Source organism: Chiloscyllium punctatum, chromosome 37 (assembly GCF_047496795.1).
Source record: "Chiloscyllium punctatum isolate Juve2018m chromosome 37, sChiPun1.3, whole genome shotgun sequence".
Taxonomy (NCBI): domain Eukaryota; kingdom Metazoa; phylum Chordata; class Chondrichthyes; order Orectolobiformes; family Hemiscylliidae; genus Chiloscyllium; species Chiloscyllium punctatum.
Genome location: NC_092775.1, coordinates 28,762,873 through 28,780,888, shown reverse-complemented (window position 1 = coordinate 28,780,888; position 18,016 = coordinate 28,762,873). Strand labels below are relative to the sequence as shown.

The following is an 18,016-nucleotide window of genomic DNA, read 5'->3' as shown; positions in this document are numbered from 1 at the left end:
AGAAAGGAGAAACACTATCTCACCCTGAGCGCTACCAGCCAGCCACTGTATAAAGGAACCAAAATAGAATAATTTCAATCAACCAGTGAATCCAAGAATCATGAAACTGATTTCCCCTATAGCAAAGTCAATGCCACAGGCAAGGTTTTATAATTTACAGTTTATAAATGACTCAAAGACTGATTATATATATGCACACATATATTTAATATTTCTCACTCTCTGGACTGAATTCATTTCCAATCTGTGTGTGGTTGTGTTTATTAATGGTTCGAGTTCTGTTTAGTAATAAATAAACTCACTCTTTGGTTAATTCAAGAAAGTCTAGTTAAACTGGCACCTTTTAAAACATATTTTCATTTGGTTTGGGAGGAAGGCATCCACAAGGGAAGGATAATTTTTAATGTAGCCTTGTAGCAATTAACCATGCCACAGATGGATAAAGAAAGGAAACCAGCTTAACTCTTGTCACCCACAGGTTTAATGTTTTGGGGTATTTCGTATGGAATGATAATAAATTGGGGAACCTTGCCCCAGATGAGTTATAACTGTATTATCCAAGAGCTGGGGTAAGAGTGAAGTTATTGGACTGAGGTTATGTTCTATGACATTGTACCAATGTTTAACCAAATCTCAATTAAGTAGGAATGAGTGGGCAGAATAATCCTCTATTACATATTAAAAAGCTTTCTGAAAGCAGAGATTTGAAGCTGTGAGTTTAAATTTGGCTTCCTCTATGTATATGTTTTCCAAATAATGTCAAAAATCCACACAATAGGTTAGCTGATATTAGCAGGAGACCTTAAAGGGGAGGCTGCAATTCAGTCTTTGCCAAATGGGCTCCTCTTTCGGCTTTTGTAGTTCTGAATTAGGCAGGGTTATGACCTCACCCTGGTCACCCATTTATCAGGCCTCTCATTAAACACTGATTCAGTGTTCTTTGCCAGATCTTCCAATAGACATCCTGCCTAACATGTGGTAATTACTTCACTTGCTTTTACTGTCTCATTCTCGTATCCAAGTCCTATATCCACTCTGCCTCGATCATTTCAGTCAAGTATAGAGTGAAAGATTTTTTTATGAAACCTACATAACATGCATTTATAAAAGGTTGTCTCCACTTCCTTTAACATTGCACTGAAATATTACAAAACAATTATTCATGGAGTATGAAAACACAGTGGTCAGTTCCTGCATGATTGTTGCCAAATTCCTTGAGAACATTTGTCATAAGTACTGTGCTGTGAATATACTGAGAAAGACAGATTCTGCAAGCACTTACACTTCACTTTGCAAATAAATGACTTCCTTTTTCATTTGAACTAACCCTGGTATGGAGGACAAAACTCAGTTGAAACTGCATATCCTGATAATCGAGTTTTCCATTTCAAAACGTATTGCCAATGAACCTTGCCAGCCAATGACATGAGTAACAATTTTAATCACCGTATGCTCAAACTAATTTGAGTGTAAATGTTCTAATTGATCTCATTATTCTTTGTGATTGACAAAGTCTTCAGCTCATACAGTTTTCTGTCTTCATATTAACTGGGGCTCAGGATGCACACTCAGATAATGCAAAGCTGTCCTCATGATATGGTACCTTAGAAAAATACAATTGGCCATAGTCAGTCAGTGGTTTCTTGTCCAGACCACACCAGGTCATTGCCTTGGATATTAAACAGACAAGCAATTTTTGTTTTGGTCACAACCATAATTAAACTGCATAAAAATCTGTATTGCTTAAAAACAAAGTTCAGAGTTGATCAATCTGGCATGATCAAATTTTATTTTAAGATTTCAAGGACTGAGCATTTTTCTACATCAGCAATTATAAACAAAACCAGGAAAAACTATGTGAAAACTGGATCAGAATCTTTGATCTCTCCTTTTAAGGATTTTTTTGTTCCCATGGCAACTTTGTGCCTGGAGATCAATTTTCATTTTAATAGCATGATCTAATGGTAATAATAAATTCAAAGAGCACATTAGTGTTTATACCACTTGTGTCTATTTTAGCATAAACCTTCACCTATTGGCCCAACAGTTCACCTGTGATAAGGTCTGATAACTCATCGCCTCATTAATTCGCACATCAAAAGTTCTTTTACCAAATCCGTTGTGCCCTCAGCTTTTAACTTCAATCCTATGAGTATAACTGACAGAGCTGAAAGTAAAACCTCTCCTAAATTTTCTCCTGTTCAGTATGAGTCACTGAAAAAGTAGACCATTTGAAATCTGTATTTCCCTCATTCAGCCTGTCATGGATTTAGCTCCGCTGCCGCAGAATGGCATTTGCTCTTTCATTCTTTGTTTTCTCATTGTGGCTGCTACACTGGATCCTTTCACATGTAATCACCAAGTCAATCCTTAGTTCTGCTGGATCACCAGATAAACTTAATGCGAGAGGCATGGCCGATTCTCCACACACCTCAGCTCACATGTCCAAAGATGTGCAGGTTAGCTGGATTGCCTATGCTCAATTTTCCGTAGTGTTCAGGTATGTGCAGGCAGACTGGGTTAGCCATAGTAAATGTGGGATTACAGGGAAAGGATGAGTAGCAGGTGTTTGCGGGGGTGGGGTCTAGATATGAGTGGGATGTTCTTTGGTGCGTTGGTGCAGACTTGAAGGGCCGAATGGCCTTGTTCTGCACTGTAGGGATTCTATGATTCATATTTTCCCTGGGATAACCTCCAATTGTATGCTCCATGATAATTTGCCATTCAAACAGCTCTTAGGATCACTCTCCCTCTGCATCTCTCTATTAAGTTGGATGTTTCTTCATCAGCATTTTAAACTGAGCCCATCTTATTCAAGAGCCAATTTTATTCTATCACAGGGTTTCTGAATTTATGATTCAACTCTTTGATGGTCTTCTTTTACATGTATAACCAGGGTATATATATTCTAAACATTGTCATGCTTGGAAACATTTAGGCAACGTGATTATATTTCTTTTGCATTTTAGCTGTGACTCATGATTTGAGATTTTTTTTTTCTTTTCCTTTTCCTTCTTGCGGAATTATTTTCTCATTTCTCCCCTCTTCCTCTTACCCAATCATACTTCTTTTCAATTCTCTCCACCCAGCCCACCTCACCCCCATAATTGTTCATTATTTCTCTAATTTTCAGTACTATTTTCAGGGTTGGTTGTCTCATGGAGAAGGATTTTTTTGTTGTCTCTCTTTCAGCATTTTGGGAAGGGGCCATCGAGACACTAACCGATGCCTTCTTATGTGGAACAATCCCAAGCAGTCCATTATCCTTTCCTCCTAGCCTTCCCCCTAAGCCAGTCTGGGGAAATATCCTTTCTATCTTGCTTAGCCTTGACCTTGTGAACTCTGTAACCAAATCATGAATCACAGTTCCCTATCCAAACCTGCCTCCAGCATATTTGTTCACCTGAGAACAAGATTCAATATCCATGACCTTGGTGTGGATGATTGACGTGGTGGCTCTTGCAGAATCCTGGTCATGGGTAATGACATCTTCTCCAGTACTAAGGTCTCTACCTAAGATTTGGATTAACATTCCAAAACTAGCCTTGCCAAGACAATCAGGTGACATAGAGAGGATGTTTCCTTTTTTGGGGTAACCTTGAATGAGAGATCATATTTTTAGGATAAGGTTTAAATCAGGGATTAGGAGAAATTACTACACTCGAAGGGTCATGAATTTGTGGAACTCACTACCTCAGAGATCAGTGGATGCCAAGACATTGAGAACAGTTAAGGAGGAGATGGGTAAATTTTCAATTAGTGATGGGTTGAAGGGTGATGAAGAGTGGGCAGGAAAGTAGGGTTAAGGTTTTGACGAGATCAGCCATGATTGTATTAAATGGTAGAGCAGGCCCAAGGGATAAATTGTCTACTGCTGCCCCTAGTTCTCGTACCAGATGTGGTTCTTATTAGCATACTTACACTGGTGCCTCTAACCTTGGAACATCTCAAACACTAATCACGTCACTTTGCTCCATTTTCTCAACCTCCTTTAAATTTCCTGCTCTGCACCACCCACTGAGTTCTTGTAACAATTTACTCACTGATAAATTATTATTGTTTTCCTCCTTCAATCTCCACACTGTATAGGTTCTTGTCCTCAGTGGCTTTAGTCATCAGTCTAACTTATTCCCCATCTCTGTCTGAGTTCACTGCTCTCCTGTCTCTCCCATTACTCCTCTCCCTGTACAAACTCTCCAATCCTATGACCATACTAGCTCATTTGGCTTCTCTATTCCCATTACCATAATCACAAATAATGCATCTCTGTTCACTTCCTTATATTCTCATCATTCTCTTTCCTACTATGGTTGTTCTTTCTGAGATGGCACCCAGCTTCATTCCAGTTATGTCCAGAATATTATGTATATATATGGTGTACAAGTATATTCCCCATTCATCATCAGATTTGCCTAGACCACATCAAGCATTGTCACATTCTGCTTTCCTTTGTTGAAACTATTCATTAATCTAAGATTCACCAGGAATGCAAAGATAATTTCCACCCCACCTGTATCACTGCTAGTTGTCTCCTTAAAATTCTCTACTGTGATTTCTCCACATGTGGACTGACACTATCCATTATGTCATCTTTTCTACATCTGCAAACCCACCTTTCTATTCTCTTGACCCTGTTTTTAAGATATTGCTGCCCACACAAATTTCTACTCCTACCCCCATTAGCTGATATTATAAATGGCTCAAATGAAAACAAAATACTAAGGCTGATGGAAAATCTGGAATAAAAACATTAAATGCAAGACAAACTCAGCAGGTCTGGCAGCAACTGTGGAGAGAGAAACAAAGTTAATGTTTTCAGTCCATTACGACTCTTCTTCAGAACCGATCTTACTATACCTGTCGAGTTACTCCGGCACTTTCTACTTTAATTGTAAATGTTTCACTCTTTTCAGGTAAAGCTGCCTTTCAAATTAAGCCAGCATCTCACCCCCTTACTGAAAATTTTACTCTTGTGACCTCTATGTTTGTAAAATAACTCACCATTTCCAACCTCCCTTTTGTCACTCAAGATATTTGTGCTCACAGTTGTCTCACAAAGTCCACATTTCTGTACTAAGACGTTTTCTTACAATGTTGTTCAGTTAGTTTGTTAAAACTGGGCATCAGCTAAACATTAATTGCTAGGTTGTGGAATGGGGTGTGGGAACATTTTAGTAAGGGTTCCTTTATGAATTGTAGATACGTTTAATCTCTAGGGCAAGTGGGATTTGAACCCAGACCTCTTGGCTGAGAGGTAGGTACACTACCATTACACCACAAGAACCTCCTCTTCTCCTCCGCTGCCAGCCCCACCCTACTTTGTTAATTCATTCAATGACCTCAAATAGAATGCTAATGTATAGAAATTAGCGGAGAACTGGATGCTAAATTGGCCATGAATCACATTAATGCCCATGAAGAATGGTCATTTGGTTGAAGTGCTGAAGCTGTAATAGGACTTGTGTGACATGGGTGGTACAGTGGCTCAGTGATTGGCACTGCCATATCACAGCGTCAGAGGTTTGATTCTGGCTTTGGATGGCAATCTGTGTGGAGTTTGCACATTCTCTCTGTATGTGCATAGGTTTCTGCTGGGTGCTCTGGTTTCCTCCCACAGTCTAAAGATGTGCAGGTAAATGGATTGGCCATGCTAAATTGCCCTATAATGTCTAAGGAAGTGCAGGCTAGATGGATTAGCCATGGTAACTATGGGATTACAGGAATGGGAAGGCTCTGAGTGGGATGCTCGTCAGAGGGTTGATGCAGACTTGATGGACCTAATGGCCTCTTTCTGCACCTTTGGAACTCTATGATCATCAGACTAAAAGCCAGTGCTTTTAAGAAATTGAGATGGTAGAGAAAGTGAGAAAATTTTAACACGGGATGTTGAAATCAATATTTTGTTCCTTCTGTTGGGATTGTTAATGGTTCTGTACATTAACACTTCAGTGGATGGGTTCATGTTCAAAATCTGTGATAGCAATAATGATCCATTTTGTGATTGTTATCTGGGTTGCATTGAATCATTGAAAATGAATTATCAAAGGCTAATTTTAAGAAAGGGACACAGTGTTTTCTATATTAGATCTGACTTAGTTTGGACAGCTGAATTATGTTCAAAGCAACGTAGAACAATAAAGGGAAACATTGCTTTTTCAATGCAACATGGTCTGAAAGCTCATATTGTCCAATTCTGTGATATTAAAATTGATATTTATATCTTTTTTTGTGTTTCACTATATGATCATACTTCTGCAAGAAATTTTGGCAGTAGAGCAATCTTGCTTTTGACCCATGAACAGATCATATTACTTAAAAAATCAAGGGGTCGTGAAAATAGAGTTGAAATCATGAATCCAGAGGTGAGTAATAATTCCTTGTGAACAAAAATAAAAATTTTTTTCAGTACTCCATCAGGTTTGCTATCAAACCTGCTTTTGTTATGGGTTTCATTTATAACAAAGATCAGCTTTGAATGTTTGCTGTAGACTGAAACCAGAACGATTTAGTTGCACAGTCTGGAATTATGAACAATATAGATAATGTATAATTAATTTTCTTTTACTGATCCCAGTATCTTTAAAACAGAAGTGTATGAGTATGTATGTGTGTGTGTGTGTGTGTGTGTGTGTGTGTGTGTGTGTGTGTGTGTGTGTGTGAGAGAGAGAGAGAGAGAGAGAGAGAGAGAGTGCATGTGTGTGTGTATTTGAGAGAGAGAGAGAATGTGAGAGTGTGTGAGCGTGAGAGAGAGAGTGTGAGTGTGAGTGTGAGTGTGAGTGTGAGTGTGAGTGTGAGTGTGAGTGTGTGTGAGAGATAGAGAGAGAGAGAGAGATGCAAATTATCTGGTCAACACTGTAAAATCCCATCCAGGAGATTTGACTACAGCAAATGTACTCCAAAAGTACTTCATTGGATGAAAAACCATTTTGGACGTCCTGATGTTGTGATCCAAGCCTTACTTTTGCTTTACATAAGTTAAGGAACAGTCTAGAGTCAAAGATAGATTTTTGCGTGATTCTAGTAGTAACAATATAGGACTGAATGAGAAACTATTAATAGAGTACTCTTGCTATGATTAAGTAGGTAAGAGTGGACCAAGTAAAGGATAATCCCATTAATAAGGGGAATAGAGGAGAGGCTTTAAAAGTCTATTGCATGAGTGGCCACAGTTACTGTTACAGAGGATTAAGAAAGCCAAGGGATGTCACAAAGGAGGTAATTGTGAATTTAATTATAGCCATTTCAGTATTGTGGTAAGGGTAAATATTTGACTGGAATGTTTCAACCAGGAAGCTACACATATTTAGAAATATATTTGGGAGGTTAGAACATGTTCAAGGAGGAAAGAAAGAATAGATATTAAATGGTGGCCGCAAGGACTGAATTGTCTCCAGTATATTGAAGAGGAGTGATGATGGCAGTTTTGAACAGGACCGAAACTGAATTAGAGCCAGGGAGGGAAATTGGCTGGCCGAAGGGAGGCTATGGTGATTACAAAAAGAATGAAGTATCTGAAGGAGCTGAACAGATGTAATTAATTGTAGTTACACAAAAGGTCCAAGAGCTCCTTGCACTTGCTATCGGATATAAGGAGGTTGGGGCAAAGGGATGATGGGTTTGGGTGGCAATTAGTGGAAAAGGAGAATGTAGGTTATCGTTCCTAGGAAATTATTCTGCTGCAGGAAAGGGTCATAGCTCTTTACTTTGTGCACCCAGATACTGCACTGTGTGGTTAAATCACTCATGCTCTAGATATGCTCAGAAATAAGTTTCTCTGGCTACAAAGTTATCAGAAGAGGCACAAGTGTGGAAGTGATGGCCTAGTGGTATTATTGCAAGACTATTAATCCAGAGACCCTGTTTTGAAACCTGCAATGGCAGATGGTATAATTCAAATTCAACAAACATCTGGAATTAGGAGTCTAATGATGACCATGAAACCACTGTCAATTATCAATAAACTCATCTGGCTCCAGCAATTACTAAAAGGGCATCACTAATTTCCTTTAGGGATAGAAACTGCTGTTCTTACCTGGTCTGGCCTTAGCATGACTCCAGACCCAGAGCAATTTGGTTGACACTTAACTGCCCTCTGGGTAATTAGGGATGAGTAATAAATGCCGGCATGGCCATTGATGCCTATATCCCATGAAGTAATAAAAAGAAGCCTTATTAATTAAGGACTTGTTTACAGTAAGACAGAGAAAACCTGCTTATTGATTAGTTATGCTCAGACAGAATTGGGTTAAGAAAAAATACAAAAAGCTACTGTTATTTGAAATATTATTATTTACAGTGATTAACATAGTGAAGAGCTTAATACGTTAAAGTACATTTGGGAATTCAACTGTCCATCTCTCGACAACTTTTCCATCAATAGTTAAAATCCTGATACGTATGCCTGATGCATGATGCTCTGTTTACAGAGTATTGCAGAAAAAAGAAAAATTTGTATGACAGCATTTCAAGTGCAATTTGAAGAGGCAGACTATGGAAGGATAGGGAAGGACAGAAGGGCAATTATATTGGAATAGATAGCTGCAGTTTAAAAGCAGGAAGCAGCATCAGGAGTAAGGGGGCAGAATGTCCACTTGTATAATTTATATGATCTATTGGGCAATGATTGATAAATTACTGCGTGTGCACATACTTATTTGAAAACCGGGTTTACATAAATGCACTTAGAACAACTGGGTACAAGCTCACAGCTGTAGCATTATTGTTTTAGTGCTCAGGAATCTGCAGTAATATAAATTATGTAGGTTCCTCAGAACTGGCACACTTAAAGCAATTCTGCAAATACTAACCTACTCTGGATTTTCATGGACAAATTCATGCTACCTTTGAACTCACATTGAAGTCCAAGGACTGTAATAATTGATTATTAATTTCAGTAAAGATACTGGGCCCATATGATACTTTGGCCTAATAAGTTTAAAATGCTTGAAAATACATCATATTCTTTTTATCCGTGTCTAGAAGATGCTTAATATATCTTTTATTGTAGTCTTTTTCACATTCTACTACATCAAAGCATTGTTGTGGTAATGTAACAATGTGAGTATTTTAATTACATGCTCAATTTTCTCAGTTTGTATGGCTTTAGAGTGGGTTAGACGTGTTTTTAGCAGAAGTTAAATGATCTATGTAAACAGCCTAAAGTATTGTAACTCCAGATTCCTGCACTGGTAACTTTTAGCCTGCCAACCATATCTTTCTATCCATACGCATACTTAAATGATAATTGGATTCTTTTAGGCTGTAACATTTTTCATACTTCCACTGAATATGCAGCCTCACCCTGAAATAGAGACGTGCTACTTCTTCATGGTGGCACTGTTTTGCTTTCTCTGAGCTACGGTTTGGAGCAGAGGAGGAACTGTTACAATCTTTGTTTCATTTGCATTATTTGGCATTGTACCAGGACTGTGGGAAATCTGCAGCAAGTTGAAAAGCTCCCCTGATGAACAGAGATGCGTTTCCAATAAAAAAAATCATGGGACTGATTTATAACAGTAATACTTTTACACCATTGAGAATGTATATTAACAAATGGAGAGAGAGAAAAGTAATGCTAGTCAATGTTTTGAGAGAGAGGTCTGATTATAGTTATTCATTTCAAAAGAAATCAGTGGAAAAGAATGTGCTTGATACTTTTGCTTCTTTTTATTAAAAAAAACACACACACTGATGAATTTGGCAGGAGATTTTTCTGAACTCGTCACTAAACTTGCTTGTACTGACCGTACACACAGCTGAAATGGTAGCGATAGCACAAAACTCCAGGTTAATGCGTCCATGAAGAGTAATTTCATTCCTTTGGTCAGACAGTTCCAGAAATCCCTCCCATTCAGTATCCCAATGAGCATTAATATTTAAGTAAATAAGTACATTAAAAAGACATTAATCATATTACATTGTACATTTTTGCTTCTAAAAAGGGGATTACTGTTGCGTCTGGTTCTTTTAAAGCAAGTGGAATTCTTCATAAACCAAAACATTCTGAAATTGCTCTCACTGGGAGCCCACCTATCAAGTCACTAAAATTCCATTTATATTATCCAAGCAATCTGAGAATGCTTTGAATAAACCATTTTCTATCAAATTAAATTGAATTTGGATCCTACTTGCACCGTAATCTCTCATCAGGGACTTCCTCCAAAATAAATGTACAATTGGCAACCCACTCTTGTGCAAATCATTCAGCAATTCCAATTAAAATCATTTTAAAATAAAACAGAGTCTGGTTTACAGGTTAGTTGTGGTAGTACATACAAAGAAGCTTCCAAAAAAAAATTTGAGGCCATGCCTTAAGTAGTATTTGCAACTTCAATGTGAGGCATGCACACGTTACTAGCAACTGTAATAGCAATATTAAAGTTCAATTTGGTATGAAACTCTGATTAAAACAGATTGTGGCTGAAGTTCCAAACTGACAAAATAGAATAGATTTCTCCCATTGGAACAAATTATTTAAAAGTGACGTGTAAAATGTGAAGTGATTCCAACAATTAAAACATATGTCATTTAACAGTTGACAGCTAAGTATCTCATTGGATATATTACAGGTAATAGCTAAATTGTAATACAGTGCAGCATCTTTTTTTAAATTCATTCAAGGGCTATTCATTCACTGGCTAGGCTAGCATTTATTCAATTGGCCCATTCCTAATCTTAAAGGGCCAATTGAGAGTCAACCACATGTTTTCGGTGGCCTGGAATTTCACAGGCTTGCCACATTCTCACAGAGAGGAGTTTGTGAGTGGAATGAACTGCAGAGGAAGTGGTGGATGCAGGTACAGTTATAACATTTAAAAGACATGTGGATAAGTTCATGAGTAGGAAAGGTTTGGAGGGATATGCGCCAAATGCAAGCAAGTGGGACTAGTTTGGTTTGGTAACAAAAGGATCTGTTTCCATGCTGTATGACTCTACAGGGAATAGAAAAGAAAATGAAAAGTTAGGTTTAATCAGAGTGTGCACCTAAGACATGTTTTAAAAATCCTGTTTCATTCACTATGTAACTGTTTAGGGATTCAGTTATACCTACAAGGATAGACCACAAGTCCCCAGGAGGACAAGTGAGCTCAAACAGGGCACAGGCATGGTCTTACTTGGAGCATGATGGATAATTCTGCTTATAACTGCATGTTTTCTGGGTTTGGAGACGATGCAGAAAAGATTGTCTTATAGACTGATGAAAGAATTAGATACCCAAGCATGAAAAGAGATTAAGTGAATTGGGAATGTTTACTCTGGAGAACAGACCTAGAGGAGACTTCAATGAGGTTTTCAACATTCTGAGTGTCTTACACAAATTAAACTATAGTACGCTATTTGATACAACAAAAGCATCATTTTGAGATTATCAAATGTAAGATTTAAAATGTGATACTGAATTAGACACCAATTGCATCTCTCTCCCAGTGCTGAATTCTACTGAAGTCTAATCTGACTTAACTGATTAACACAAAGTTAAAATTAGCCTACACTTTGTAACTGGGATTGGACAATTGTGAAGAGGGAAGGTGAACAGCTTATGTTTATCTACCTTAGAGCATTAAGAGTGTGTGGAGTAGACTTCTATGGAGACATGGGACATTGAGAAAATTCAAGACAGAGTAAAAGATTATTGGGAACGAAAGCTCATGAATGATTATAAAAGGTAGGGTGGAGATCATTTTAATCTAATTCAATCACCTGTCATGGATTATTTTGGCTCAGTTGCCTATATAGTGAAAATCTGTTTTGTTAATGGGGTCTAACATTAGACAAGGAATAATCTAGGGTGGGGTCAGCAGGATTAGTTATCCTATAACATAGTGCAGTACCATTATGAATTTAAAACTGTTTAGGTGGACTGAAAATAGTTTTAAGAATTTTACACTTTTGTAATTCCACTACAATGAAATAAGTTTGCAATTGTAATGAACTTTACTCAGAGGAGGTACTTGAACCTGAAATGTATGGTATAGTAACTGGCAGGGTACAAAAGAAATCAGACACACATGAGACCTACTGTTATGCACATCACCATCACAAATATCAATCGTCAAGACAATTTGATTCACTTCATTTGATGCTGGGCGCACTGGATAGCAAAAAGATCCTGACAACATGCCACTGCAGAGTTCAAGACTGTGCTCCAGGATGAACGTTCTTTTAGCCAAGCTGATCCAATACAGTTACAATTTGGCATTCACCCAAAGTGGAAAACTATCCAGCTATGTCCTGCACCCAAATAGCAGCACAAATCAAACTTGGCCAGTTTTTTTGCCTAGGTAAAAACAATGACTGCAGATACTGGAAACCAGGGTTTAGATTAGAGTGGTGCTGGAAAAGCACAGCAGTTCAAACAACATCTGAGGAACAGTAAAATCGATGTTTTGGGCAAAAGCCCTTCATCAGGTATTCATCAGATTTTACTGCTCCTCAGTGTTTTTGCCTAACCAGTCTATTCTCCATCAGCAGCAAGGTGATATAGGTGCCATTCACAGGGTCATCAAGTGACATTTCCTCACCAGTAACCTGCTCAACAATACAGAGTTTGGATGTCATGAGGACAATATGACTCCAGGTTGTGTTAATGCTTTGGTGTACATATGGAGAAAGAAAGTGAATCCCAGAGATTATGTAGGAATGAGTGTATGACATCAAAGCTGCAATAAACTGAGTGGGACACAATTGAGTCCTTATAAAATTGAGGTCAGTCAGAATTAAGGGGAAAACTCTCCACTGGTTGGACTCCAAACCTATGACCTCTACCAACTACAGTGACAAGAGCATCAGAGTTTCCCTCAAGCCAGAACATTTGACTTAGAACGATATCACTGATACTGCACTGTAGCTCGGTCAATTCCCAAACTCCCTTCTTAATACCACTGAGTGAGCCTGTGCTAAATGAATGGCAGTGTTTTAAATAGCAGCTTACTATCACCTTCTCAAAGGCAGATAGGGATGGGCAATAAAGGCCAGTCTATCCAGTATTACCCACCTCCCACAAATGAATAAAGTTATACGAGCAGAATAGAAGAAGAATACAGATGTTACAGGCCAATCATCACAGCCCCTGATCTTCACTAAGTGTTTCTGAGGTCAGTTGCCTTGGTGCACCTTTATTCAGCTTAATCAAGGACCTTCGTTCCATCATAACGGGAGAAGTGAGCAGCATCACTGGTAATTGCAGAGTTTCATTCAAAACTCCTTCACACATTGAAAGAGTCCGTGTCCACATATAGAAATACCTGGATCATATAGCTCTGATAAAGTGTTCTCGATTTGAAATGTTAGCTTGCTTTCTCTCCATGGATGCTGTCTGACCTGCTGTGATTTTCAGCATTTTTTATTTTCAGTACAGATTCCAGCATCTGCTATAATTTGCTCCTTGATCACATTCCAGCTTGGGCTGTTAACATGTCAGTAACATTAACACCACACAAATGTTGAAGACCATGGAAGCTTTTGCTCCTTTTGTTTTATTCTCTGTGTAAATACCTAGAATTTTACATTTTGCCTACTTTAAACAGTAAAATTAGTGGTCTCTAAACAGATCCTAATATAAAACTGGCAGTCTCATCAGGATTGGAACAAGCTGCTGTGATCATTCAGCTTAAAGGGGTATTAGCCTTACCCCTCAAAGCCTCCCTATCACTTACAAAGTACGAACCTGCCTTAGTGGAATCTCTCCACTTGGCCAAATGAGCACAGTCTGATAAGGATATCAAAACTGCACATGATACTCCAGGTGTTGTCCATTCAAGGTCCCATACAATTACAGCAAGACATTTCTGCTCCCATCATTGAAAACTCTTGCTATGGAAGTCAACATATCATTGCCTTCTTCACCTGCATGCTTTCAGCAAAGGGTGTACAAAGACATCCAGGTCTCATTGCATCTCCCCCTCTGCCATTCTACTGCCCTTTAGATAATAATCTGCTCTCCTGTTTTCGCTATCAAAGTGATGATCTCACGCTTATCCACATTACACTTCAACTGCTATGCACATGCCCCTTCACTCAGTTTGTCCAAATTACACTGAATCCCAGTCACACTTGTGCCAATCACTTGCAGCACCTTAAACATTCACTCCTTTTCCCATCTGTCCAACATGGCTACATTTCACAGGATATACTGCAACAACTTTTCGATAGTACCTCACAAACTAGTGACCTTTACTGCTTCGAAGACCAAGGGCAGCAAATAGATGGGAACAATGCAGATTTTCTTTGAAATCACATTCCAACGTATCACTGTGCCTTCACTGCTGCTGGGTCAAAATCCCAGAACTCTCAACTTAATAATATCATGGTAGTATCTTGATGCACTGACTGCACTGGTTTCAGCAAGCTGTTCATCACTACCTTCTTAAAGAATTGGGCATGGACAATAACCAACCTTGCTCAAATATGAATATATCTAAATTATACAGAGGAAAAATGTGGGAAAATGACACGAGAAGGCTCCAAGTACAGAGAGAAGGAGCCAACTACACTTTTGTATTTGTTTGAAAGTTTCTTTGTAGGATCCAAAAAGTAGGAGTGCTCTTCATTCCCTACAAGACCTTTCTGGGGTTTCTCCTGCACTGGGCTCCTCTTCCAACCCCTTTAAGTGCTAACCTTATGAAGAGGTCTGTTTGCTTGTGTCTCTGGGCGGCTGAATTATGGCTGTGCTGCCTCCATGAAGACATGACAGGAAAAACCACGGGTGCAACCGCGTTGACACTGATGGAGCAGGAAGAAATGGTCAACAATGGCAAGATAGGCAAGAATTTATGATGAACATGAATAGACAAAGGACCTTTAGCTAGTCAAGGGGTATCATTTGTGACTTTAAATGGAGAAAGGTAGATTGGATTTTCAAGAGATTAAACATGAAACAGTGGCTAGATACGAAAAAGTGTTCCATTCCTTTCTGAAAAGAAAAGGAGATTTTAGTTATAAGTTGAGGAGATTTAATGTGAAATTTTGTGGAATGTGCCAATGGTGAATGTTTTGGAATAGACAGCATTGCCTAAGGGTAATGCCATAGGGCAAGTGGCAGGTCATTCAATTAAGCTCAGAGAGTAATTGATAGTAGTGGATATTGAAGGTAAGATTCAGTCATGAAAAAAAAGTGAATAGGAAAAGATGCCTAGACCAGTTGAATACGGGAAGTGCACCTGTGGGGAGGGGCTGGGGAATGGGAAAGTGTGTTGAATTATGAAAAAAATTAAGAGTGGAAGTAAGTTTGGAAACAGCACCAAGGATTGGACTAAAAAAAGGGGCAAGTTCAGAGGCTCCATGTTGTACATGAAGAGGTAGTTAGCCTTTATTTCAAGAAAAATATTGATGAAGGTAGTTGCCTATATAATTTGTAAGAGTAAATCTTGGAGGTGTCCAGTCAGATCTGTTGGTGGACTGTCAAGCTATGATACTGTAGGGCTCTCCAAGCTTTCAACTTGTAAATTTGAGAATCCAGAATTATTTTTTGTCTGAGGGAAAAAGAATGACGGATTTAATAGTTTCATTTTAGAATATATAAATGAGAAAGCATAAGACCACTTTTACAGAGTGTTCTGCTGTCTTGAGAACAGTTTCTAATTTTCCACGTCAGTTTGAATCCTCCCATGAAAGAAAAATGAGTTGAACCACTGATAATTATTCATTCTTGTGTTGTGATGTACAAAGTCCATCAACATGTACTTCAGCAGCAAAGCGGTTACATTAGAAGTCCTAAGGGATAGTACTCTTGAGGAGTGAGTTACCAAAAATATCTTTTGGAACAAAAATGACACCACTCATTGGAGATGATTAAAAGGGACACATGAAAAATCTAACAGGAAGAAATGCATGCTGAAGCATGATACACTTGGAATCCTTTTTACTTCTTCTGTCTCCACCTTGTTAAAGGTCTGCTTGGTGCTCCTTGTTGGTTATTTGGTTTGGCAATCCATTCAATTTCCAGCACTCAGCATCAGGCTGCTCCATTGCCACAAGGCATTCCACAAAAAATAATGGTCTGGACAAGGTTGTCCTGATCACAAAGAACCATCAAGCAATCAGACTTTGAGGAGATTGTACTCCAGGCCTCCAAAAGGCAGCAGGTGATAGAGGAACAGATATGTGGAAAGATTCTGGAAAAATCTGGAAAAGAAAACAGGTTTGATGCGATGGGTAATTTTAACTTCCCCAATATTGACTGGCACTTGCTTAATGCAGGTGCTTGTCTTGAGAACCATTTCTAATTTTCCACATCAGTTTGAATCCTCCTATGAAAGGTGGTTGGAATTTGTTAGATGCATACAGGACAGTCTTTAGAAACAATCTATGGAGGAGGAGGAAATTTCTAACCAACTCCCATTCCTGAATGTGATGTTGAAAGAATGCATAACAAAAATGTACCGAAAAGCCACACGCAGACCAGATCCTGAATTATGACAGCAAGAGAATCCGCATTAGGATCCTGTTCAAAAGGGCTAAAACACACTGCAGCACTCCCGACCTGCAAAGAGTAAGAAGATCAACACCTCTACAAAGTCTTTGCCAAAAACAGATATCCCCGCAACTTTATCTGCAGATACCTAAACAGACAAACAACACGATGACATGCCATGACCCAACATGCTTACCACATTACTTTGCATAAAAAACATCTCAGAACTAACAGTCAGACTCCTCTTACCACTCAGATTTATGACAGCCCTTAAACCAACAGCCACGGTCAGACAACTCACCAGAACAAAAGACCCAATAGTCATCTTGTGCAGGACAAACATGGTGTACAAGATTCCGTGCAGAGACTGCATAAAACACCATACACGACAAACAGCAGAAAACTAGCAATCTACATTCATGAACATCAACTCAATGCCATGACCAGCTACCTTTAGTAGCTATACACACAGATGACAAGGACCACAAATTCGACTGGGACAATGCAACATAAATAGGACAAGCCAAACAGAGGACAGCCAGAGAATTCTTCGAAGCATGGGCACTCATCCACGAACTCCAACAACAAACACATTGACCTAGACCCAATATACTGACCACTGCAATGAACAACCAGAATCAGACCAGATGCAACAGGTACAAAACCAAATAAATTCGAAACGACACAGTACAGCAGTGTTTCGCTTCACAGGAGACTCCACAACACTGAAAGTGTCACCTAGTAAGGGGACAAAACGTCTGCAAACCAACTTCCCAGCTCGCACACATACCCACAACAACCGCAACAATATGTAAATAGTCTAACTAGGGAAGGGGCCTGGTATTATCCCAACAGGACATTGTGTACAACTATTGTTTGTAATAGTATTGTGCACACTACTAAAGGGCACAGGTCAGGCTTTTCTGAGCACATGGGAAAATAACCCTCTAGCCAAGTTATAAACATAATTGAATTAATTGAGTTACAAGTTAAAAAACTTGAGCTCCAACATAGAGGTTTACATGAGATTTTTACCACAGAGAGATTTGACTCATCAAATATCAACAGAGTCTTTTGCTTACACCCATGAACCTAATCAAAAACCAAGGGGAAAGTAGGGACAGGGGGTCAATCATGACTCCCACAAGAATTCATCATGCTGTGATTCATCATATTCTTATGGTCTTTTCACTTTCTTAATTCTGTCTAAGCCTGCATACTCTAAATGACAAACTGCAACTGCATACAACAGCCTGTTTTTTACTGCTTTCTTTCACATTAAAAGCTAATGCTTGCCCCTCATTCATTTCAGGGGCAGAAAAGGTTAAGGCACATCTCCCACTTTACAGAAAAAAAAATGCCAGCCTTCCTCAAGATGCATCATCTCTCAATCTGAACCACATATTTTAAAGGATGGTCCCCTGCTGGCATTTTTCAATCTCCACTTTGCCAAGGTTTGAAATTTCGCCTGCAGTTTGCTTATCTTCTAAGTAATGTTGCTGGTGTTATATCATTCTGAGGTTCTGCTGAAATTATCAAAAAAAAACCACTCGTGGCCCTAAAGCAGAAGTAGCTAATCAGTACAATAGATTTCAAGAAAGTCAA

The 18,016-nt window shown here is 38.8% G+C and overlaps 1 protein-coding gene across 3 annotated transcripts in view; it reads right to left on the bottom strand.

The window, feature by feature from the left end:
* Positions 1-18,016, bottom strand: part of tshz2 (teashirt zinc finger homeobox 2) — a 522,918-nt gene that overhangs the window by 177,603 nt on the left and 327,299 nt on the right. The window lies entirely within an intron of this gene.